Below are 26,255 nucleotides of genomic sequence, written 5' to 3' on the forward strand. Positions count from 1 at the left end.
GAGTTGAGGAGGTATGGACTGGGGCTCAGGGAGGCTGAGTGGCTAGAATTTGTGGGGAAGAGTGCCAGAGATGGGGGGCTATACCACGGATTCTGTCTGGGGACGTTCTAGTTCTGACCACCCAGAGAGAGAAAGTCTTAAACACCTGCACCCGCCACAACAAGATACCACAGATGGTGTGGCTTAGACAACAGACATTTATTTTCTTACAGTTCTGGAGGCTGGAAGTCTGAGATCAGGGTGCCAGCACGATGAGGGTCTGGTGAGAACTGTCTCCCTGGCTTGCAGAGGGCTGCCTTCTCACTGTGTCATCACGTAGCAGACAGAGACAGAAGGAGGGGGAGAGAGAGAGGGAAAATGCTCTCTCTTCCTCTTCTCATAAGGCCACATTCCTATGGGATCAGGGCCCACCCTTAAGACTTCATTTAACCTTAGTCATCCCCTGAAGACCCTGTCCCCAGATCCAGTCCCACTGGGGCTTAGGGCTTCAACCTGTGAATTCCGAGGGGACACAATTCAGCCCATGGCAACACCCAAAGCATCAGGAGGACTCCAGAAGGGCCACAATTTCAGTAGGAGTTCTAAGTCAGCCTGAGAGGAGGCTGCTCTGGACTGTCACTAATGAAGGTTTAAAACAAGCCTCAAAGTTGTGACTCTGGTAGCAGCCAAGTGGGTTTCTATCAGGCCGACTCTTCCGAAGATAACTACAAACAGTGGACACGAAAGATCATAGCACAGCCAGCTGAAGGCACCGGAGAACAACTGAAAGTGGGCAGACTCTGGAAGGGGGTCAACTCCTGGAAGAAGAGACTAGAACTGAGGAAGGTTCCCATTTTAACAGCTTCCAGCCTGAGGGCAGCCCTGTCTGCACCAGGCAGGTCATGGAAATAATCCCCAAGTCCAATAGAAAATATGCATCTCTATGGCTTAAAGACCAGAGCACAAAGTTTAAGGTGACCTCAGCCACAGACAGGTAATGAAGGATCCCAGGATGGGTGGATCGAAAAGTCTGTGTATGAACTCTGCACTGACCACTGTTGACCCTGCACCATCCACGGCGAGACAGACTCCAGACAGCCCAGCCAAGGCCAAAAACTCAACCGAGGTCTGAGCTGCACTCTAGAGGGAGACTTTTCAGTTTGAATCATACCCGTTTAATTGCCGGGGTTAGGACAATGAACATCAATGCACTTCATTCTAGAAGCTCCACAACATAACGTCCAGGATATAATCCAAACTTACTTGACATATGAGGAAACAAGACAATGTGGCCCATTCTCAAGAGAAAAAGACAATCCATGGAGACTAATCCCAAAATGGTCAAGAGGTTGAACTAAGCAGACAAGGATATTCAAGCTTTTGTTTAAGCCTGATGAAATAAAAGAAAATATGTTTATAATGAATAAAAAGATTGAGTATTGCAGTATAAAAATAGAAACTCTAAGAAAGACCCAAATGGAAATTCTAGAACTGAAAAATGTAAATCTGAATAAAAAGGTCTCTGGATGGGCTTAACAGCAGAACGGAAATGGCAAGGAAAAGAGTTAGTGAACTTGAAGAGAGATAGATAAAAATTATCCAATTTGAAGAAGAGAGAGAAAAAGAGGGAAAAAAACAATAAGAAAAGAGAGCTTCGGGGCCCACAGAATAATATAAAAATTCTGACATATGTGATATTGGAGCACTAGAGGGAGAGAAGAGAGAGAAAATAGAGCAGAAATTTTTAGATTTTTATTATTTTTTAGAAATCATGGTTAAAAATTGCCTGAATTTGATGAAAGATACCAATTTACAGATTTCAAGAGCTCAGAATACGCAAGTCAGTATAAATGCAGAGGAGACCAAAACACATTATAGTCAAACTGGTATAAACCAAAGACAAGGAGAAAAATTTGAAAGCAGCCATAGAAAAACAGCACGTAACACGCAGGGGAGCGATGATTTGAGTAAATGCCGACTTCTTACAAGAAACAAAGAGGGCCAGAAGATGGTGGAAAATATTTTTAACATGCTAAAAAAAAAATCCTATAAAAGCAAAAATATTCTTAAAGAACGAAGGTGAAAAATATTTTCAGATAAAAGAAAACAAAAAGAATTTTTCACCAACAAATATGAAGAAGGAATTTCTTTAAATGGATGGGAAATGACACCAAATGGAAACTTCAAACCTTAGTTCCAAGGAATAGAGTGTCAGGTTAAACATGCAGGTAAATAAAATAACCGACCTGGAGTTCAGAACCCGGGGAGAGGATCTCACTGATTCTCCCGTTGTTTATCTCCCTGCGACACATGGCCTGTGCACGATGACTGTTCTCTTTGCCACGTTCAAAGCCTGCATCGCCTTCTCACCGGCCTCCAAGGTGGAGGGAGGAGGAGGAGGCCAGGCCCCAGGCCAACCTCAGAACACGCATGTTCATGTGGCTCCTCACAGGGAGAAGGCAGGCTGGTGGCACCAGAGGCCAGCCACCGGGTGTGGGGTGAGGGGCTCTGGCTTTGGCTCCCAGCACGGGATGGGGATCCAGCCTCCCTGCCCGGCTGTGCCACCTGGGGCCTCTGTGTGTAAATTATGGAGGTAGGATGAGTTGCTGCCCAGGCCCTGAGGCAGCTCTGGCATTGGGAGTCTGGGAATGGCCTGTGTGGGGTTCTGGGAGCCCACAGGGAGCTGAGGAGCTGAGCAAGGCAGGCTCCGGGCAGCCATGGTTCCCATGTCTGAGCCTTTGTCTCCTCCATGGGGTTGGAAGAGTTTTCCTTTGCCTTCTCCCCCTCCCCCGAGTTGTGGTCCCTGTTCTCAGGGTGGATTTGTGGGGTCCTGGGCAGCCAGGTGGTGGCCTGGGCTCTGTCCTGTGTCTGAGGTCAGGGCTCTGGCATCAGTGGCCAGAGGGAGAGGCTTCTTTGCTTCCTGCATACCTGCTTCATTTTATTGCTACCAACCACTGTGACCAGAGACTCTTCTTCTAGAACACGCCTATAAACAGCTCCCCCATCTCCATACTCAAACTGGGTCTGGAAATTTCTTCCTTCTGCCTCCTTGTCTCTTGGTGAATTTAGACCTAACTTCCAGGGCCTGAGCGACCTGAGGGCGCCGCCTGCAGGAAGCACCAGGGCATGGCTACTCCCCCAACAGTGCCCAGCGTAGAGCACGGCTAGGTCAGTGCCAGAGCTCAGGGCCACACTCAGAGCTGGACTGGGCCCTGCAGCCTCACTTCTGGCTTCAGCCCTGTCCTGTCCCTCTGGGCCTGCACTGAGCTCGTCTCCTGCCCTGTGGGCTACCAGGAGCAGGGCCTTCCTCCGCAGACAGGGCGTGAGGGAGGAGAGCGACAGCCGGAGCTGGTGGCCCAGGAGTGGGAGGGGCATATGTGGGGAGTCCTCTCTCCTCACCCCCACCCCGTCCTGGAAAGGCCTCCCTGCCCCAGCATGTGAATATGGATTTGTGCCTGAGGACAGGAGGCTGCACGGCTCCGGCCCTAATTAGTGCGTGATGGCTGCCTCCCTGGCCCCTGGGAGCCAGGAGGGGGGCAGGCATCAAAGGGGAGTAGCCGCTAATCCTCCTCTTCCAAGGGCAGCATCTGCTTCCTCTCTCCCCTGAGCGCCTCTCTCTGACAGCAGGCCACAGGAGTCTCGGCTATTTAATTAGGACGGAAAGTTCCCCCAACCTTGGGAAATGATTTAATTTCAATATTTTCTTTGCTGAGCAAGAGACCCTCCCGCTCCTCAAAGGCCTTCATCTGCAACTCAGCCCTCCCCTCTCATTCGGTGTGTCAGTGTTCAAGGGACCACACGGGGCTGGGGGTGGCGGCGGCTTTCCAAGTGCCCGGCCCGCCGGCTGCTCGCCCGGCTTGGGCTGGTGACCAGCTGCAGGCTTGGCCCCCACCAGCCTGGCCTTCTGCCCACACACCAGTCCCGCTCCAGAGCCCTTGGCAGAGCAGTTCCCTCTCCTGGCACCTACCCAGGCAGGTCCAGGCCCGGTGAGGAGCCTCCCCTGACCTTGGCCTCAGACAACGCCCCTCTGTCCTTCCCTGGACATCGCAGCCTCCACTCACTGGACCTCCAACTATGGGCTCTAATCTGACCTGCCTTGTTCTGCTCCCAGGGTGTGTGTGTGTGTGTGCACATGTACAATGTATGTGAGTGTGCACATGTGTGAGAGTGTGTGCATGTGAACTTGCTGTGTACACACATACGTGTGTATGTTTGTGCAGGAGTGGTGCACGTGTACGTATGCACACACGTGTATATGTGCATACACGTGTAGGTGTGCATGTGTCCCTATGTACATTGCATGTGCATGTGAGTGTGCACGTGTGAGATGTGTGTGTCTATGTGCGTGTGTGCACGTGACTGTCTGCATACATGCATATATGCATGCCTGTATGTACGGGGATGTGTTGCACACATGTGCATGTGTGTGATGGTGTGTGCATGTCTCTGTGTGTGCGTGTGCACATGCCCATGTGTTTGTGCATGAGTGTATGCACGTATGTCTATGTGTGCACATGTGCACATTTGTGTATGTGCATGTATGTGAGAGCCCAACTGGACTGGGGGGTCCCCAAGGGCTGAGCCTGGTCTCCCCGCTTCTCTTTAAACAACTGGGCTCTCGTGTCCTCAACTGACCCCTCCAGGGCCAGCACCAGGCCAGGTCCATGGTAGGCGGCAGGATGCCCAGGTCCTAGTTACTCTCCCTGGCCCTCTCCAGACTCAGTTTCGCCGTTTGTACACACACAGGTCCTACAGATCTGCACCCAGTGCACAGCCAGAAGAGCAGAGGTTGGGCAGGCTTTGCTGTGACCTCGGGGAGTCAGCCCAGCACCCCCCGGCAGCCCCCAACCCCGCCTGGTCCGAGGCCCCCCTTTTCTCCAGCAGCCCCTCCCCGGGGCGCCTCCCCCTTGCCCTCCCTTGGCTCCCCAGTCCTCCAGCCGCTCTGGCTAATGAGAGGTGTCAGGTGGGCGGCTCTTCCCCGGGAACTCACAACCCTGAGAGACTTCTTAAAAGGGAAATTCTAACCTTAAGGAGTCCTTTGAACACGTTGTGAATGAACAACGAACTCTGCGCCAGCTCCCCGGAATCACGAGGAGCTGGAGATCAGAGAAGAGAGAAGATGGATGTCCGCTGGGCCTCCTGAATGCACCTTGTTCTTAAGGAGTTATTTATCATGCCTGTCCTGGAGGCGAGGTGGGGTTCTTGGCTAACAAATTATGATCATTGTTACTTCTCCCTCCCCTTCTCAGCCCTGCACCACAATTTATGCCTTCTCCAGACAAAACGTGCTTTTGCAGACAGGCACTGGCACCGTCTTCCCAGCATCAATATTGACTGTATTGATCGAGCCGTCCCCGGCGAACGCATGCCGGTGGGGAGACACTCGGGGCTCAGGGACCCTGGCCCCCTGTCAGCTCCCAGCCCCTCTCTCCCTGCACCCCCCCACCCCCACCAGGCACCCACTCCTCGTTGGCCATCTGTGTCCTCAGGGTCAGCACACGGCCTGGCCTGGCACACAGTGGTCACTCTGTAGACACTTGCTGCAAGAATGAATGAGTGAGAGAGAAAATGAATGAATGAATGAGTATGTGTGTAACTTGAAATAGAAGCAGGGAGGAGAAGCCGCAAGCCGTGAGAGGGGACCTGCCCCCAGCTGGTCGGAGACAGACTGATTCTCAGAGTTAGGATCCTAGTCAGTGGCTGGGGTCCCCCTCAGGGCTTCCTCTCTCTGCCCCCACCAGGGACACCCTGGAAGGCCTTGGGGCCCCTGGAGATGCGTGACTCCCCCACCAAAGGGGGCCGCTGTCTCAGGTCGAGGAGCTTGGAAACCAAGTGTGCACGGAATTGCGTGAATTCCTTTCTTCCCTGTTTTATGAAATACTTCTCTAAACGCCTGTGTATTGCTCTCTTGAGGGATGGGGGAGAAAAATAGCAATTAAAGTCTTGTCATTCGCCTTGTTCAGGCCGTTAAGTTGTTCAATCTTGCATAAAAAATCTGTGAGTGTACTTAACGTGGAGGAGCACCTGGACTCGAGGCTGTAAATGTAAATCAATGCAGAGCCACGTGCGCCCGCCCGGCCGCTGCCCGTCCAGGGTCCTCCTGGCGCCCTGGGCAGAGTCGGGTGGGGGCCGCTGCCCACAGTGGCCCAGGCTGAGGGAGAGAGGGTGGCCCACGGGGCTGCGACTACGCCTCCAAACCTCCCTGTGCTCCTGGCCTGGCTGGGAAGCTGGACTCACATTCAGAAAAACTGTTTGCTGGGCCATCTGCTTGGACAAAGACGGCCCAGGGCAGCGTCGCCGTGGCGCTCAGGCCACACCAAAGTGCCGGGCAGCCACCCTGAAGCCCCGGCGCTGGATGGCGCTGAGGTCAGGCCGGCTCCGGTGGCAGGCAGGGCGGGCCGGTGTCGCCAGGACAGGCAGTCTTTGCGAAGCTGGCTGTGCAGTTGGCGTGAGCAGAGGCAGCCGTGAGCCGAGGTGAGGCTGGGCCTCTGACGTGGGCCAGACCCACATCGTCCCATTTTCTGGGTGGGGGAAGTGGGCGCAGGGTTCCCTCTGTCCCTGGGTGCCCTCCCAGCAGCCTGCGGGTGGGCATTGGCTGCAGGTCCCCCTCCTCTCGCTGCGCAGGGACCGGGCCTTGTCCTTGCTTTATGTCCCCGTTTTATGGCGTCTCGGGAGAAAGATAGCTCGAGCTGCAGAGATTCATTCCTGTCCGCGAGAGGTTCATTTATTTTGACACATGTAGTTTAGTTTCAATTATTTATCATAACACCGAGGGGGCCCGATGAAAGTGCCAAAGTGTGTTTAACCACAGCTTGGGCGAGGGTGACAGGTGGAGCAGGCACTCGGGGCCCCGGGGCCGGGAGCTGGGCAAAGGGAGGCAGAGATGGGGTGGGAGGCAGCCCCTGCTGGGGGAAGGGGCAGGTGGGCCGGGGCGGGCCCTGGTCTGGCTGCCCACGCGGGCGGTGATGGAGATGCCCTGCCCCGTCACGCTCAGCAATGATGTCATGTTTCAGTCCCATCTGAAGAGCCGGATGGAAGCCCGGAGCCGGGGATGCGATTTTAAGAGAGAGGTTTTCTTCCCTTCAGAGGCTGCAGCTTCTAGGTCAGCTGGAGCCAGAAGAGAAGACAGGAGTGGCCCAGCTTCCCAGGTTTAAGATTCCCCAGCTTTGTACTCTATCCCAGCCAGCTGTCACCCACACCTGTCTGTCCGTCTATCCACCTCCTGTCCATCCGTTCACCCACCTGTCCACCCACCCATCGGCCCACCCACCCAGCTGACCACTTGTCCACCCACCTGTCCATCCATCCACCTGTCCGTCCATCCACCTGTCCCCACTGTGACACCCGCTCTGCAGCAGGTCCCACGTGGGGCATTGGTGACACGGAGGCGTATCATGCTTGGCGCTGCCTGGGGGAGCTCGCGGCCTGGGGGAGAGACAGGCGAAGTTGATAGCAAAGCAACAGCCATGGGGTGCGTGCTGTGCCCTCAGTGCTGTCCCAGGACTCACCTGCAAGAACGCGTCAGGGCCCCCAGACCAGGCCAAGGAGCCGTGACAACTTGCCCCAGTTGACAGCTGAGGGCATAGAGGCCTGAGAGGGTGACTAGCCTGAGGCTGCACAGCCGGGAGCTGGAGGGGCTGGAGACCTGTGCCAGGCCGTCTGGCTCCAGAGCCAGCCTCCTTGCCCTCCACCCTGTGGGCCTTGCAGCCTGCCCCCCACAGCTACGCCCTTACTGATGGGGTGTGGAGAGCTGCATCATCCGAGCCACATGCAGCCCCTCTCTGCGTCACGCCCATCAGCTCTGGATGACACTGGGTGGAGGAAAAGATAGTGGGTCTGGTGCGACCACAAGCCAGTGCATTCCACCCTGCACAGCTGGGTACTTGCTGTTCCGCTTTACAGGGAGAGAAACTCAGAGGGAGGTGGGCCTGCAGGACCAGCTGGTTCAGGCGCTCCTACTGCAGATGGGGAAACTGAGGCTACAGAGAAGAGAGAGCTTGCCCAGGGCACATAGCAAGGTCTCTGGCTCGGGAAGCACCGTGTCCATGGGCTTCCTCTGTCCCTGGTGTGGCCTGGGGATCTGGGAAGACCCCTGTGCTTCTTGGCCATCAGTGTCCGCTCCAAAAAAGCTGAGACGAATGCTTCCCAGACGGTTACTTTAAATCTCCAGAAAACAGCCAGATCCCGACCGACCGCCGGAGGGGGCCCCCCTGCCCTCAGTATCTCCCCTGTGCTCTGCTTTATGATGGAAGAAATGGCCCCGAACCATCGCCGGTTGCAGTTTGGGATTCTGCGTGATTCTCTATGTACTCAGCCCGCCATTTATTTACACCACTGGAGTGTGAATTCTATGAATAAATTGCAATACCTCGGGGGCTGCAGCATGGCGCACACTCGGATAGCAAACACGCGCACGCTGCTGCAGTCCCGAGACTCCCGTGTCTGTATTGGCCCCGGGAGCCGGCCCTCCTGGGAGGCTCATTTAGATTTTAATTAAACTGGCTTTCCCAAACAATTTGCCGTAAATTAGCGATAACCAGGCTTTCAGCGTCCAGGCATGAGGCAGTCCAGGATCTGAGGGAGCACACTGGCTCTTACCTGGGGTCACCTGCGTGCGAGGTCATGCACAGCTTGGGACAGGCTCGAGCAGCTCCAGGCCCACCCTGGACCCCGGGGGCGGGGGCCTGCCTCGCTCGGCCACAGGTTTGCAGGTCTGTGAATTCCTGGCACCTGACTCCTCCGCTCAGTCTCCTCTCTGAGACGGAACGCCAGCCCCTGAGCAAAGAGGTCAGCAGACAGCCACAGCCTCCTACATCTCATGCCTGGACAGACCCCCAACCTGGCCCCCACCGACCTCCCCAGCCCACCTCTCACACTGCAGGTGAATGGAGGGTGCCCAGAGAGGAGTGGACCCCACCCTCCGTGCATGCCAGTGGCAGTCCTCCTGAGACCCCTGTCAAATTCCTGGTGGCTCAGGCACTGCATCCTCAGAGCTGTGTCAGCCCAGGCTGGATGGGTCGGGCACCTGTGCCATGCTCCAGGAGGCTACTTGGGGTCTGGGCTGTGAGCCAACCTCCTGGGGGGTTGTGGAGAGAGGCACAAAGGCAGGAGGGCTCAGGGCATGCGGTGTGGGCTACTGTGATGGTCTCCACAGCGCTTTGCAGCTTCTTTCCTGAAAGCTCTGAGTGGGCAGACACCTTGCCCGGAAGGGATGCTCAGGCCAGAGATCAGATGACCACTGGGGGGTTCTCTGGGGCGAGAGGGACTCGGGGCACTGAGGGCCCCAGGTCACAGGTCCCCTCCAGGATGCAGAGACCCTGACTTCCTAAGCTGCTGAGACCCTGCAGACCCAGCCTCACACCCGGTGGGAGAGGGCAAAGGGGGAAGGCACGGCGCTGGCTCCTGTACGTCCTGGCTGCCACTTACCAGGCATGTGGCCTGGGTGTGTTCCTTGGGCTCCACCTACGCCGCCCTAGAGTGGGGCAGAGCACAGCTGCCGCCTGCCATCAGCACAGTGTCGGCACACAACAGTATGAAGCACTCAATGTACCGCAGTTGGGGAATCAGCTGAGGGTTCTAGAAACTTCCGTGACACCTTAAGTCTGTGTTGCTAACACTCTAAGAGTCTGGGATCCTGAGGGCAGCAGTTAGAGGTGCCATTTCTAGATCTCCGGTGCCAGGTCTGTGGCTGCTGCTCCGTGTGACAGCTAACGCATCCCAGGTGGGAGCTGCCGCCTCCTCATGCCACGTGGTCAGGGAGGGCCACCCCCACCACCTGCTTGTCCACGGACACCTCCCACCAACCCGGGGGAGGAGAGGAGTCCAGGAGTGGCCTCCAAGCTCCCACCTCCGGCCAAGGGAGTCCGGGACACCTGCTGAGTGAGGCCACGCCCAGCTCTTGGCCGGGAAGATGATCGGCACGTGGATCTGAAATAATAGCCTAAGGTCACGCAACGGGCAGCGTGGAGTGGCCGTGGCACCCCTGTCCACTCGCCGGCGGTGTTGTTCAGAGTCTCGGCTGGCGCGTCTGCTCTGGCAGTTGGCTGCCGGGCGACACCCGCCCGCACTCAGCTTTGCCTGCGAGGGCTCGAGGTCCACTGGTTCAACAGGAGCGCTCTCTGAGTGCACCTCCGGCGCAGGGGAGAGGCCAGCTGTTTCATACGCTCAGAGGAACACCTCGAGGGTTGAGTGTTAATTAAGTTGGGAGGCCTGCTCCTAACAAGCGCCTTTTTGTAAACAGCAAGCTGCTCCGCGTTTTGCTGTTGTTACGAAAGGTGGGAATTAAGCAGCGCCCAGCTCTCTCCGAAGCTGGAAAGGGGGAGTGTGGCCCTGTTGGCCTACACACGTCTGTCTGTGCTGGGTGGACATGCTGGCATCTGTCCAGACCAGTAGAGCAACTTCCTGGAATGATCCAGAAGGCCTAAGAGCAACCAGAGATGACCAAGAAGCATACCAGCTGGGGCAACTGGGCATCTCTGAAGGAGGGAGGCAGGTTGGGGGGCAGGTGGCTGGGCCGTGGCCATCATGGGGCAACGGCTGGAGGACAGCCTCTCGGCCTGTGGACACACTCACGCCCCTGAGCAGGGCCACCCTCACTGGCATGTGACTGGGGCAGGCACACAGGGTCCCCGTCCCAGACAGCGGGTGTCAGGCTGAAACTCTTAATAATTTTGCCTCTGGACTTGAGTTTTGTAAGTGAAGCCCCATGGGGCAATGGAACAGGTGCGGGGGGCTCATAACCATGACTCATGCAAGGTCCACCTCTCGCTGCCCCCCAGGATGGCTTCTCAGCACCTGCTCCCTGCCCCGGTGCCCCAGGCCCTGGCCAGGCTCCCCTCCGGCCCCCACACCTGGCGGCCAGGTCATGGGGGCAGCAGGAGGTCCATGCTCCACAGCCACCCCCGGTTCTGTGTTAGGCCCCGGGGCTACCGTGGAAAGGGAAGTGGCTGCAGCCTGCCCTCAAGGAGGCTTACAGACTAAAGGAGGAATTGAGCAAAGTCTCACAGATGCCTGCTCTGAAGGGAGGGTTGGAGTCCGGGAGAGCTTGTCGCAGAGGGACCGGAGCAGGCTGGGGCTCAGGAGGGCCTCCAGGAGGAGGTGGCATTGAGCAAGTTCTGCAGGCAGAGTTGGGGGCTGGGCAGAGATCTTTCTAGGCAGCAGACACAGCACATCCAAAGGGCATGGGGTGTTGCCAGGGTTCCTGAGGAGCGGGTCGGCTTGGTGCTGGGTGTGGGAAGAGGCTGGGGCCTGTGGGGAGACTATGTTCCTCGGGAAGAAAGAGGTAGTTTGAGGGTGCAGCCAGGCCATAGGAGGCTCTGGGAGTTCAGCCCAGGCCAGGGCGGGCTTTGGGATTGGAACCGGGCCGTGGGGGCTCTGAGGGTCAAGCCCAGGCCATGGGGGTACTCTGGGGGTGGCAGATCTGCTTAGCCGTGCTGCTCCTGTGACACTCACTGGCAGCACGATAGGGACCACGGCCTGGGCCAGGACTGGGAGATCTGAGTCGGGGCCAGCTCTGCCCTGATCCCTGACCCAGGAGGTCTTCCCCAGGCCCTCTCTGCTCCTGGCCTGCACACGTGAGCTCGAGAATTCCAGCCCTGCAGCTGATGGTCGGTCTGGCGAGCAGGCAGGAGCTGGTGTAGGGAGGGGCAGGTGGGACTCCAGCAGCCCGGGCGGGGCACCCCCCCTCATAGCGCCGAGGGGGCCTCGAGGCCCTGTGTCAGCCCACAGCTGGCCTGGCCTGGCCCCTGCTGAGAACAGCAGACCCAGTGGTGTCCTCGGCTGGTGGCAGAGTTTATTGAGCCCACACCCTGGTTCTGTCTCCAGGCGCCTGGCTTGGCCTTGGTGCCAACACTTGGCTTCCAATGTGACTCTTCTCCGTCACTCTCAGCGTGCTGCGCCTGTCTTCCAGGCCTGCTGGGGTGGCAGCTCAGCCCGGCCAGTTGTCTGAGGCTGTTCTTTCTGTGGAAAAAGCCTGGGGCTGCCCCGCCTGCCTGGCACTCCCTCCTCCTCCCGCCCTCTGCACATCACTCCCCTGCCTCTAGCTTGGGGTCTGCCTTCAGGCCCCCAGGTGCAGTGGGTGTTGCCCACCTCACATCCCTCTCATGCAGGGGCGGGGACCGCTCGGATCCCTGAGCTGCCTGTCAGCAAGTGAAGGGCAGCCCTCAGCAGCAGGCGCTCTCTGGTCCTGACTCAGCCCCAAACGCAACATCTAGTCTCCCCTCAGCCCCGAAAGGTAGGTGGTCTGGGTCACAGGCGGGCCGAGTCACAGTGGGGCCAGATCACCATAGTCCGGGTCACAGGTCGGTCTGGGTCACAGGTGGGCTGGGTCACAGGGGGGCCGGGTCACAGGTGGGCCACGGTCACAGGTGGGCCATGGTCACAGGTGGGCCTGGGTCACAGGTGGGCTGGGTCACAGTGGGGCCGGGTCACAGATGGGCCATGGTCACAGGTGGGCCTTGGTCGCAGGTGGGCCGGGTCACAGATGGCTTCATCCCCATGTGTGGAGGCTCCACAGCCAGGCAGGGGCAGAGCAGAGGCCAGTCCTGTGACCTGAGCCAGCTCTTCCCCCCACACTGTCCTTGTCCTTCCATGCCTGGCCAAGTGAGGAAGGGTCCGCCCTGGACATAAGGCTGGGCCTTTGACCCTGGAGGGTCCCTGGAACACTGGCATCTGGAATCTTCTGTCAAGTTCTGCCTCCCAGATTCCTCTTGCTGACTCAGGAAATGGTGCGTGGGTTAAAATGATTAGTAAAAGTCACTGCCCCCCGAGACAAAGCTAATTGAAAAGTTTGCTTCTTCCTAGTGGAAAAAATGGGATTAGCGTCTAAAATATTTGAAAATTAACTGGAAGCAGCCTGCCAAATAACCTTTCGGAATCAGCAGCCTAGGAACTACATTAGGGACCTGCAGTCTATGATTAGCATAAAGTGTCGGCCGGGGTGAGGGTGTGGGTGAGAGAGGCTGGGGCTGGGGTCCACACAAGGTACAGGAGGGGAAGCTTGAGTCCTCGCTCGGAAGAGTGAAAAGATCTTGAAACTCTGAGGAGGAGAGCAGCCTGGCCTGGGACCCTCCACTCACGTGTCCCCACCCTGATCAGCTCCCCGGAACTGGGAGTCAACAGGAAAGGCGTCGTGCAGAACCAGCGGTGACATGTCTCAGATGCTGGGTAGGAGGACCAGGTGTCACAGCAAATGGGAGGGGTTGGTTCCATGGCAGCCCTTACGAGGAAAACGCGAGAGTAATCAACATTGCCTCGAGATGCATTAATTCACCCCCCAAGTGGTCCAGAATCTGTCATCACAGCAGGCAGCAACCTGCAGGAGGGCAGCCCAAGGCTCTGCCGGCTCACACCCGTGCTCTCAGCCGGAGCCTGGGCTTCTCCAACGGGCAGGATGCGTGTTTGTGGAGCGGTTGCTCGGGGCCAGGCGCCATTCTAAGGGCTCCGCAGGCATGAACCCCCTTAATTCTCAAAGCCACGCTCTGAGGGAGTGGAGGGCCCGGCCGGCCCAGGGGAGCTCTCATGGAGGGACCAGGGGACGAACACCCACCTCACTCTCCTCCCGCCCTCTTGCCCTCCCGTCCACCCCTACACTGGCCAAGGACACAGGGTCACTGATGTGGTCCACGCAGCTCGGCCTCTTGGGGTGCAGAGAAAAGTGGAGAGGGGTGAATGGGTCTGGAGGACCACATGGAAGGTTCTGGCACATCACTCTGTTTAAACAAGTCTTCTCTTCTGTCTCCTCTGTCAAGTGCATGTTCCTGTTAACTGCACAGCTGACACAGCTCCACCGGGTGCGAGTTTCCGTCTTTCTAGCAAAGTCCAGGTGAGTTGTTCATTCTTCCTAAATATGCTTTTCTGTTCCACCAACGCCAAAGGGGCACCTCCCGTTGCCAGGCGCTTTCCCGGGCCCTGGGAATGTGGCTGCCAATGCAGACAAGGCTGCGCCTGCCCAGGGTTACTGCCTGGTGGGAGAGGCCAATGAAGAGCTCCAATCAGATGGAGGAGAATAGAGTGCAGTGGAGAGGAGAGGAGAGGAGGGAGGAGAGGAAAAGAGGAGAGAGGAGAACAGACTTTCAGGTACTGACAAGCACCATGAAGAAAAATGCAGCAGAACAAGAGTGTGGAGTGGTGCGGGGGAGGGCGCTGCTTTAGATCTGGTGGGTAGAGAAGGTCTCCCTTAGGAGGTGATGTTTGAACAAAGACTGAAGAGCAGGAAAGGAGCTTGTGAACTTCTACAGAAGGACACTGGTGGAGGAAACAGCAGTGCAAAGGCCCTGGGGCATAGAAGACAAAGGTCTGAGGCAAAGAAGAGCCACGAGGCTGGCACAGGCTGAGTGTGGGTGCTTTGCTGGTGCATTTGGAGATGTAGGCAGGGCCCAATCTGCAGGGTCTTGTGAAGCATTGGCGAATGTGGATTTTATTCTAGATTTGAGTGCGGAGCCATGGTGACTGCATCTCGTTATGAGGATTGCTCTGGCTGCTGAGTGCAGAGTAGATGCAACAGGAGTGGGGTTGGATCCCAGTGAGGACACGACTGCTTTCGTCCAGGGAAGGAGGCTGGGCCCAGGGCCAATGGTGGAGGCGGTGAGTGGTGGTCAGATTCTGGAGATCTTGTCGAGAGCTAGAGCCAGGGGGATGTGCCTGAGGGAGTGAGCTGGCATGCTGGGGGGTGGTCCGAGCTGGTGTTTACCCTGAGATACGGACGTGGTGCTGTGGTCATGACAGTGGTGTGGACATCTTGGTGCAGGGAGCACGTATCTTTGGAAATGAGGAGGCTGGGGTGGGACGGAGGGTCCACATCCGCAGGGGGCGAGTCTAGAGGCAGCAAAGAAACCCATGTCCTGGCAGCTCTTCTGCCTCTTGCTCTGATCTCCCCTCCTGCCACATCTCAGAGTCTCTGCTCAGTGGACTGTTAACTGCACGTTGGCCACGCTTGTGTCGCTTTGGGAACTGAGTTCAAGCGGGATTGCACAATGTTCTCCGAGGAGCGTCGCTCCCGGAGAGATCTAGTCATCTGAACAGCGTTCAACGAGCATGGACGCAGCTCGTTGTTTCTCGGCTCCACTTCGCCCTGTTGTTTTCCTTCATGTCATTTTTCTGCATTAGAGAAAAAGGCATGTTTGCCCATTATTGGCTCACTGATTGCCAGACTTCCCTCCCAGCCTGACTGTGGTGCAGACTCCAGCGAGCAGGACCAGGCCTGTCTCATGGATGCTGCGTCACCAGAGCCTGGGAAGGGCCCTGTGGCCACCTTGCCTGCACAGTGCATCACGATCGTTTGGAATGAATTTATGATTGAATCAGCATCTTAGTCAGCACGGGCTCTACACCAAAATACCACAGACGGGGCGGCTTAAGCAACAACATTTCTGTCTCATAGTCCCGGAGGCTGAAAGTCCAAGATCAGGGCGCCGGCAGATTCGGTGTCTGACAAGGGCCTGCTTGCTGGCTGGTGGGTGGCCGCCTTCTCGCTGTGTCCTCACATGGCGGAGAGAGAGAGCTCTGGTCTCTCTTCCTCTTCTTAGAAGGGCACTAATCCCATCATGGGGCCCCACCCTCATGACCTCATCTAACCCTAATCACCTCCCAAAGGCCTACCACCCAGTCCCAACATACTGGGGCTTAGAGCTTCAGCATGTGAATTTGGGGGGACACAGACGTTTGGTCCGTAGCAACAAGTGAATAAATTGTGATGGAATCCTCTGTAATAAGACGCACGTCTGGGTGGTGAATGTCATGAAAACGTTCAGAGTCAAGCAGTTAAGGTTTGTATTTCTTTTGTTGTTGTGTTTGTTCTAGCAAACAAAAGGAAACAAAAAACAAAGGCCGACCGGACAGAAAGGAAAGTGGACTTCCAGTGGTGTTGTCCCTCTTTCCTCCCTGAAGAGGAGAAACAGATGGGAATTCCATCCTCACGGGGAAGAGGAAGCACCGGCGGCTCCAACCGGCCCCAGCGCGGAGGAGACCTGCTGAGAGCGGTCAGCGCCCGGGGAGGGCACAGTGACGGCCCGCGCTGGCCTCCACCAGAACCGGGGCTGCGCCCACCGCGCCCTCATGCCGCAAACGGCCGGTGTAGGAAGAAAGCACTCCACGCAAACACGAACAGGGACAAGAAGCAACCAAGGCAGGATCCGTTCGAAATATTGCCGGAGAAAGGGAAGATAACGATAGGAGAAGGCGAAAATCAAAGACCCCGGGGGCAGACCTCGCTCAGGCACAGGTGGGAAGGTGAACGCTTCTGTTTAAATCAGGAACTTAAAGGTCTGAGTGAAAACATCTCTCCTATAAAACAAAAGCCGGAACAGGCTGAAGGAAAGAAGAAGCAGACAACAGCAGAGGACAAAGTGGCCGGCGGGGCTCGAGGAAAAACAGGGAGGAACGAGGAGGCCTAGCAAGACGGGGCCACCCCAGGACCCGAGCAGAGGGGGAGACGGCGCGGTGGGAAAAGGGTGAGAAAAACAGGACAGAAGGGAATAGAGTTAAAGAGCATGAGCGATCAAGGACGGAGAGGAAAACAAAAACGGAGAGATCACGCCCGCGGGGGTGGGCTCGTGGAGAGCAGTGCGGAGACGAGAGGGACCGGCGCCAATCGCTGGGGCACGTTTGTGAGGTTGTAGAAAGGATGGACTCTGGACTCACAGGACACACCGAAATCCTGTGGCAGGTGGTGAGTGGGCACCAGGAGTGGGCTTGGCTCCGGGGGAAATGTTGAGACGCTGATGTGGGACGGAAGGATTTTCCATAGCAGCACCTAGCATTGGAAAAGAGTGAAATAATACCACGAAATCCCCAGGGAAAGAAGCATGAGCCAAGAATTCTATGTCAGAATAAGATTTTATAACTATTCTAATTTAGCCGTAAAAAAGCATTTCTAAAAATATTTGTGACTCAAGGGACTCTAATCTTCCCAAGTTCTTTTAGGAGAAATTGATAGACAGCAGATATTCGTCAACCGGGAGGTGACTGAGGAACATGAGCAGAAGGCCTGAGTGACGACTGCGGTTCAGGCAGCCCTGGGACTCAGAGCTGTGGGGCCAGATGGTGCAGATAGCAGCCACACGCTGGCCGTGTGACAGCACAGCGCCATCAATACTACAAACAGGGCTCCCAACCCAGGCCTCCCAGCCCGTCCCTGTGTTCCCCTCCCGCATGGAGTCTGGTTTCCTCCCTGGAGTCCCGCTGGCCTTAGGCCGCCTTTGACCACGGAAGGAGGCAGGAGCGTCCCAGAGCCCAGACATCAGCGTATGGGAACTTCGACTTTCAGTCTCTTGGAGGTGATGTTTACCCTCCAGAGCTCCCCTCGGGACCGGGCAAGCCTGGACCACCCTCCCTGCTGCTCCCCCGCCTCACTGGTCTGCTCGGGGGCACCTTCTTAGGAAATTCTTTGCCCCACATCCTTGGCTCGGGGTCTGCTCTGAAGAACTTGGTCTAAAATGACATTTAAGATCCGCAGCAACTAGACAGCCCGGCCCCAAATTTCTGTCTAAGAGCCCCCAGTCCAAGCACACAGCCGGTGACGGAATGCAAAATCCACCCCCCTGGGTGCCAGGACACTCGGGGCCTGACGGAGGCAGTTGCCTACCATCTCCAGGACAGCAGCCTTGCCGGAGACAAGGTGAGGAAATCCCTTCTGGTGGGCCTGGCAGGGGTGGTGGGCAGGGTGGTGATGCTGTGGACACTGACAGTGCAAAGACCAAGCTGCCCTCTGCAGTGACCTGCCCAGCCACTCCTGCCAATCACCTGTTCCACGCCCTTTGCTGCCCAGGCCTTGGCTCTGGGTCCCTGTTCTGCTGTGGTCTCTTCCTGCATCTCCCAGGCAACAGAAGAGTCGCCCTCAGGGCCTGGCCTCGTCGGGGGCCGTGGTGTAGTCACTCATGTCGGGCACTGCTTCACACGCTCAGCTGTCAGAGCACAAGCCTCCTTATCTAAAGAACGTGTCCCGAGATAATTAGCCCTAACACGGTGGGCGGCTGTGGTGGAGGGGGCTCTGATGGCTGAGGTGGCTGCCAAGAATTCCACAATCAGCCTTGATGTCACTCATGGCCACCGAAAAGCAAGCCACTGCAGACGTACAAGGTCTCAGGAAACACGCCCCCGGGTTGTTCTCGAGAGAGGATTGAAGTGAAATGGATACACTGAGAATAGTCTGTCCAGCAACTAGCATATCAACCACAACAATAATAATAATATTACAAAAAATGATGACAGGTGGCCCTTGTGGGGCTCTTTATCCCCTGGGTGTTCACTGTAACTGGATGAGGAGGATGTGAAAATTACATTCCTATTTGTAGATGATAGAAAGGAGAAGGGGGTACCCATTCTTGAGGTGGTGAAGCCAAGATTTGAACCAATGATGTCTGGCTCCAAAGCCCACGCACATGGCCACCATGCCACATGATGCCCTGGTGCCCATAGTCAGATGAAAATGCCACCCGCCTGCGTTCGGAAGACACAGGTCCAGCTGGGGTCAGCAGGGTGGCTGAGCTGCGGGAACACGCTGGGAAGGGGGTACCTCAGTGGGGTCGGGGATGGAGACAGGGTGGGCTTCCTGGAAGCGTCACGCCCGGCTATGTCCGTGATTCTACACAGGCTGATGGGGACCCAGGAAAGGCAGTGACAAAGCAGTTCTGGGTCCCTGTGTGAAATGAAAAAGGAAGACCCGGGACTCAACCTGGGGGCACCGATGAGACGAGAGGAAGGAGAGGGGCGGAGGAGGACGCTGGAGATGATGCACGAGAAGAAGCTGCCAGAAGGAGAGTCAGGAAAGTGAGAGAAATACAGACATTTAACTTCAATAAAGTTTAGGAAAGTGACCGGCTACATCAGACGTCGCAGAGCGGCCCAGTATGGGGAGGGCCCGGGGTGGCCCCCAGTTCTGGTGATGAGGAGGGCAGGGATGGCCTCTGGGGAGCAGTCCTGGTGCAGGGGTGAGAGGCAGGGCCAGAGTGGGAGGAAGGGGGATGAGAGGGCAAGAAGGTGGGAGGGTTGGTAGCAGTAGGAGGAGGATTCAGGGTCACAAAGGGCTTTTTCCCCTTCAGATGCAAATGGCTCAGCATGTTTATGCGTTGAGGGTAAAACCAGAGGAGGCATCAAAGACACAGCCAGCAAGAGGGTGCTGGTGGCGCGGACTCAGCCCAGGGTGCGTGGGGTGACCAAGAATGCCCGCTGACTGCAACAGGGCAAGGACTCCGGTCACGTTTGAAAATAGCCCCAATCGTAGGTTATCTGCGAGAGACGTCTAATTACAGAGAGATATACGGTTTAGAAACAAAGCATTGATGGACGCGTTTGCACAGGCAGATGCCGACAAAAAGAATGGAGGAGTGACGACATTAACATCAAAAGTAACTCAAAGCACAAATCACTAAAGACACAAAGAGACCAATACATGTTAATAAGAGATATTGCACCCAATAAAGCCGTAAGGAGCTTGAGCCTTTATGTGCTCAACATAAATATCAAAATATATACAGAACTATTGGGTCTGTAAGGTAAACGGACAAGACCCGGTTGTGCAGGAAGACTCAGCACAGTGCTGTTAATACACACCAGACAAGGATATGAATCACACAATTAATCATAAAGAATTTATCAATATTTTCCATGTTACGTTTTGCTCCACAGTCATAAAATACAGCTTACTTTTCCATAAGTCGATGGACCACAAGGAGCACGTGAACAGTCACCCAGTCTCATTTGTTAGAGAAACACAAATTTTAAAGAGAGGAGCCATTGCTCAACTACCAGATTAGCAAGATTAAAAGTATTTTAAATATCAAATGTGGTGAGAAAGTGAAGAAAAATATCCCTCTCTGTGGAGGGTGGTATAGATCGCAGTATTGATCACAGACGTTGGCCTCCCCGTGTGACCGTGTGACTCGTTCTAATCAGTGAGGGGTGCACAGAAGTGACGTGCCACCTCCCTGCAGAAGCTCTGAGAGCCAGCACGTGGTCCACTGTGCTTGCCGTTGCCTCTGTCACAGTGACCAATGGCGACCCAGAGAGAGGCCACGGTGTCTCCCCGGCCCCCGCAGTGAGGAGGACACGGAGCGGAAACGGGCCACGCACAGTGGACGTGAAGCATGGCTGGGGAACGAGGCTTCACTGCCACCACCGCTGGGGTGTGGGGGTTGTTTGTCACCATGGCATCACCCAGCCTTTATGACACACACAGGGGACTATTTGGTAGTTCCTATCGAAATGTTTTAGAAACGAGTAAAAAAATTACTAGGCACACTGAGAGACACAGGACTGAAAACAAAGAAGGAAAAAAATACAATAAGAACAGAATCAGAGGTGACCTCAAAACTGGAGTCAGCAGATAAGGACTCTAAAATCACAATGTTCAAGAAAATAGAGAAGATGGTGTGGAAAATAGATGAGAAAACAAAGAGAAATTTTGCCAAAGAAATAGAATCCATAAAAAGACCTAAATGGAAATTCTAAAACTGAAAAATATGATATCTGAAATTGAGACCAATGGATGGATTTACCAGCATTTTAGAGACAGCAGAACTCTGGGTTAAAGAACCGAAAGAAAGGTGAAAGACAAATATCCAGACTAAAGCAGACAGAGGGAAGAAGGAAAAGAAAAAAGACTCGTGGATCCAGTGAAACACCCAAGCTTGTGCAGCTGTGGTGCCAGAAGAGAGAGAGGGTGGGAAGGCAGAAGCCACATTTGAGGAAATAGGATTGAGGACTTTGCAAAACTGATGAAAGGCACCAGCCCACAGATTAAAAAGCTCGGCCAGAACCAAGCAGGATACATACAAAGAAAACCTCACCTGGACTCATTGTGGTAAAACCACTGAAAACAGAAGAACAAGAGATTAGAGAAAAATGATGCATTATCCTTTACTTTTTTAAGCTTCAGTACATGGTTGTGTATCCTAGCTGTTAGTTTTGTAGTTCTTTATGTGAGCCGCCACCACAGCGTGACAACTGACAGATGGGTGGTGTGATTCCACCACCAGGAAATGAACCCTGGTTGCCGAATCTTAACCACCAGACCACTAGGGCTGGCTCGATGGATTATCTTTAAAAAAGCAAAAATAAGATGGAGAGCTGAGTTCTCAACAGAAACGAAGGAAGCTGAAGACAGCGGAATGACAGTCTTAAAGTGATGAAAAAAAAAAAAAGAACTGCCAGCCTGGAATTCTACCTCACTAAAAATACACTTCTAAATGAAGACATTTCAGGCAAGAAACACTGCGAGCATTCATCACCACAGGCTTGAGCTAAAGAAATTCTGCAACGAGTCCTTTGGATGGAGAGAAAATAATCCCACGGAAACGTGGAAACATCAGCAGGAACCGAGAGCCATGGGGACGGTAAATCCTGGGTAAATATAACCCGGGCGTCTGTGGGGAAACAACAGCAGTGGTGGGTTCTGGCGTCACGTAAAACATATGCCGAATTTGAGTGCAATAAAACAATAAAGCAGGGGCCAGCCTGGTGGCGCAGGCGGTTAAGTGCGCACGTTCCGCTGCGGCGGCCCGGGGTTCACCGGTTCGGATCCCGGGTGTGCACCGACGCACCGCTTGTTAGGCCATGCTGTGGCGGTGTCCCACATAAAGTAGAGGAAGATGGGCATGGATGTTAGCCCAGGGCCAGTCTTCCTCAGCAAAAAAGAGGAGGATTGGCATTGGATGTTAGCTCAGGGCTGGTCCTCCTCACACACACACACAAAAAAACAATAAAGCAGAGGCTGGAGGAGTGGACGGAGGTAAATGTTCCCGAGATCCAATAGGACAGGAAACTGGCCGAGTGTCTGCTTACACTGAGCTGTTCCGCATCAGTCGAGGAAGAGCGTTGAAATCTCTAGGGTAACTACCTAAAAACAGGAAAAGAATGTACCACTCACTCGTTCAGAGAGGGACAGTGGGATCACAAATATTTCCTTAATCTAAAAGAAGGCAAGAAATGAGAGGAAAATGGAGCATAAACTAGGTGGACAAATAGAAATCAAGATGAGAGACAACAAACCAAAACTATAGAAATTACGCTACATAGAGTAGGCTAAAGACCTCAAATAAAAGGCTGATAATGTCAGATGGGATACAAAAAATAAAATCCAATTATAAGCCACTTAAAAGAGACACTTAAATCTAAAAAAGTGAAAGATAGAATGTGCACACATGACCAGAAGGAAGCCTGCAGAGTGCCACCAACATATGACAAAGCGGTTGTCCAGGCAGGATGCTCTGTGAGAGACTAGCCCAGGCATGTATGGAAAGGATCAATACCTCACGAAAGTATCACAGCCCTAGAGAAGCACCAATAACATAGAATATAAGAAACAAAAATTGATCAAACTGAAAGTGGAGAGAAATCCAGAACCATAGAGGGAGCTGTAACCCACCTCTCCCCATGACTCATCTACTAAGCAGATAAACGTATTAGAAAGGATGTGGAAGTTTGAACAGCACGATTGACAGACCTGAGCTAACTGACAAGTGACACAGGCCACTGCCCTCAACAGGGCAGAGTCCAGGTTCTTTCCATCAGCACGTGGGGCGTCCACCAGTATTGCAAGTCTCCACTCATTCCAAAGGATGGAAACCACTCAGGAGAATGTTCTCTGGCCACCGTGGAGTTAGGCTGGAAATAAAAATGTGAATACAACTGGAATCCCCAACTGCTTGGAAATTAAGCCAGATGCCTCTAAATCATAGGTCATGGGGGAAACCACAGAGGAAATGAGAGAATAGCGTGCACTGATTGCTAACGGAGAAGCGACCCATCACCACAGAGAGTACAGTTAAAGCCGTGTTCAGAGGGAAATTGATAGCCTGATACGCATATATTTAAAAAGAGGAAAGGCAGAAAATTCGTGATCTAACCTTCTGTCTCAAGATGCTGGAGAAAAGCCAACCCCAGTGAAAGAAGGCAGAGAGAAAGGACAAGGACACAACCAGAAGTCAACGAGAGAAAACAAACACACAGCGGAGAAAGCACATGAAGCCCACATTTTGGTTCTTTAAAAAGTCTAATGAAATGAACATATCTCCAGCAAAAGGGATCAAGGGGGAGAAAAGGAGAGAAAATGTTAAATAAATGATATCAGGAATAAAAAGGTATTAACAAGATGGTGAGAGGATATTATAAATAACTTTGTTAATAAATTTGATGATTTAGATTCAATGGACAAATTCTCCTCCAAAACACAACTATGAAAATTGACAAATGGTATTTGTCTGATATTTATTCAATAAATTGTACCCATTATTATAATGTTTCTCACCAAGAAAACCCAAATATCAGATGGTTACATCAGTGTGTTTTCTCGAATATTTAAGGGAGAAATAACACTGTTCCTACACAAACCATTCCAAGGAGTAGAAAAGAAAAGAACAAGTCTTAACTCATTTTATGAGGCCAGTGCAGCCTTGCTATCAAAACCTCACACAGACACGGAAGAGAGGAAAATAAGAGACCAATTTCCTTCAGGAACATTCATGGGAAAATGTTGGCAAATTGAATTCAGTGATACATGAGAATAATAATATATGGGAGCTATATGGGGTTTATTCTAGGAATGCAAAGTCAATTAACATAATCCAAATGCTAATGTATAAAAGAGACATCATGAGATCATCTCAATAAATGCAGGATTTAATAAAATCCAACAATCCACATCCATGGAAAAACTCTTAGTAATTTGGAGTAGATGTGGTTGATCCTCCTTAAACTGATAAGGAGACTATACTAAAACCACAGGGTGAATATCATGAGAGCAGGAATGGGACAAGATGCTCTCAATATTTCTATTCAACATAATATTGTACTTTGTAGCAAATGCTTTCAGGCAAGAGAAATAAATGAAAGTATAGGAAAGAAAGAAATCAAACACTCCTTATTTGCAGGTGCCATGACCAGAACATAGAAAAGCCAAATTAATCTAACCACAAACTCTTAGAATTAAGAAGTGAATTTAGCAAAATCACCAATTGCATTTTTATGTATCAGCAACAAAATTTTGGAAAATAAAATTTTAAAACCTCTGCTATTTACAAGAGCATTAAAATTATCTAATACCTAGATAACACCTTTGTTACCTCTATAACAAAGGATGTATAAGATTTCTACATTGAAAATTACAAAACACTTTCAAAAGAAATTAACAGAGACCTAAATAAATAGGAAATAATACTATGTTCATAGACTGGAAGACTGAATATTGACGTTTTAATGTCAATTCTCAAAGTAATCTATAGTCAGTACAAATTATGATCAAAATCCAAGGGATTTTTCACAAATTGATGAGGTTAAAACAATCTCAAAGAAGAACAAACCTGGAGGATTTGCTCTCCCAGATATCATGACCGTTTATAAAGCTACAGTGGATAAAATAGCATGCGTTTGGCACACGGTTGGATTAATTTACCATTGTAACAAACTAGAGAGTCCTTTCCAGAAAGAGACCTACACCTGTACAGTCACCTGCAAAGCTCACGGAGTAGGGAAGTGATGGCTTTTACAATAAACGGTGCTGATCAAGTGCATATGCATATTTTTAGAAATGCATTGTGGTCCCTACTTCCATCATATAAAAAAATCAATACCAGATGGATAGAGGGTCTACATGTGAATGGCCAAACAAAGAAATTTTAGAGAAAAACACAGGAGCTCACCATTGTGACCTTAGAGCAGACAAATATTTCTTGAATAGAAAACACAAAAGCATTAACCACTAAAAACTTAAGTTGGACCATGTAAAAATTAAAAATTCCTGCTCATCAAAAAACACCATTAAGAGAATTAAGGGTGAAACCACAGAATGGGAGATGCTATTTGCAACATATATCTGATGATGGACTGTATGCAGAATATATCAAAATTCCTACAAATCATTAAGAGAAAGACAAATGGCCCAAGAGGAAAATGGACAAAAGACTTAGACATTTCCAAGAAAAGGATACCCAAATGGCCAATAAATATATGCATAAATGCTCAATGCCATTGGTTGGTATGGAAACACAATTAAAACTAATACTAGATAGCATTATACCCAACAGAATGGCTAAAATGGAAAGGTGGAAAATATCAAGTTTTGATAAGGCTGTGAAGCAACTCCCATACACTGCTGGTTAGTGTGGAAATTGGTACAAAACATTGGGAAAATGTTTGACAAAATCTACCAATGCTTGATACAGAGTTGTCACACTTAGGCATAGACCCAACAGAAATGGGGAGATATTTTTACCAAAACACATGAAAAAGAATGACCATAGCAGCACCGTTTATAATAACCCCAGACTGGAAATGAGCAGAATGCCCACCAAGAGTGGAATGGGCAATCTGTGGAATTCTCACACAATGGGGGCCCTGTACCAGTGAGATTAACAAACTGCAACCACACGTAACAACGTGGGCGAATCTTTCAAACAAGAGAGTGAGTGAAAGGAGCCAGACATGGAGGAGGACACGCTGGATGAGTCCAGGATCCACAGTGTAACACAGGCAAGTGTGACCGAACATATGCTGTGAGAAGTCAGGCTTGCTGTTGATCTTGGGAGGGGGCATGACGACTGGAGAGGGCACAAGAGAGGGTTCTGGGGGTGCTAGTCATGGGCTGTGTCTTGATCTGGTTGCTGCTCACACAAGGATGTTCCCTTTGTGAAGATTCTTTGAGTTACGTATTTATGGCTTGCATACTTTTCCACTTGTATGGTGTACCAGGAAAACCTAGTGTGTGAGCCCAGGGAGGCATGTATGAGGATGCTCACTGCAGCGTTGTTTACAGTAGAGGAAAGTTGGAACAGCCTAAATGTCCATCAATGGGGACACGATCAAATGAATTATTTCTATTAATGTTGTGGAACATCAGGTAGAAGTTGGAAAGAATAAAGCAGATTTAAATAAACTGGCATGGGGCGTATGTGCAAGTGAGTGAAAAAAAAAAAAAGTCTGCAGAACAATATACAATTGCTTAACCATATACAAGTCAAAAGTATATACTCCTATAGATTATACATGTGACCAAACCAGCTTGGTTTTGCCCACTGTGTGATTATGCAGATCACCGAGATGACGAGTTCACAAAGAGAAAGGATTTAATCACAAGGCAGCCAAGTGAGGAGGTAGGAGAACCAATCTCAAATCCACCTCTCCGAAAAATCGGGATTAGGAATATTTACGGGCTAAGGGGCGGGGTGGTCTGAAGTGGGAACAGATGATATGAGGTGAGGAGAAGTCATGGACTGCACAAGGATAGTCGAGCTTCGTGGCTCTTCGGAGGACGCATGTTCACCAAATGGCAGCGTCACCATGATCTG

Source organism: Diceros bicornis, chromosome 24 (genome assembly GCF_020826845.1).
Source record: "Diceros bicornis minor isolate mBicDic1 chromosome 24, mDicBic1.mat.cur, whole genome shotgun sequence".
Lineage (NCBI taxonomy): Eukaryota > Metazoa > Chordata > Mammalia > Perissodactyla > Rhinocerotidae > Diceros > Diceros bicornis.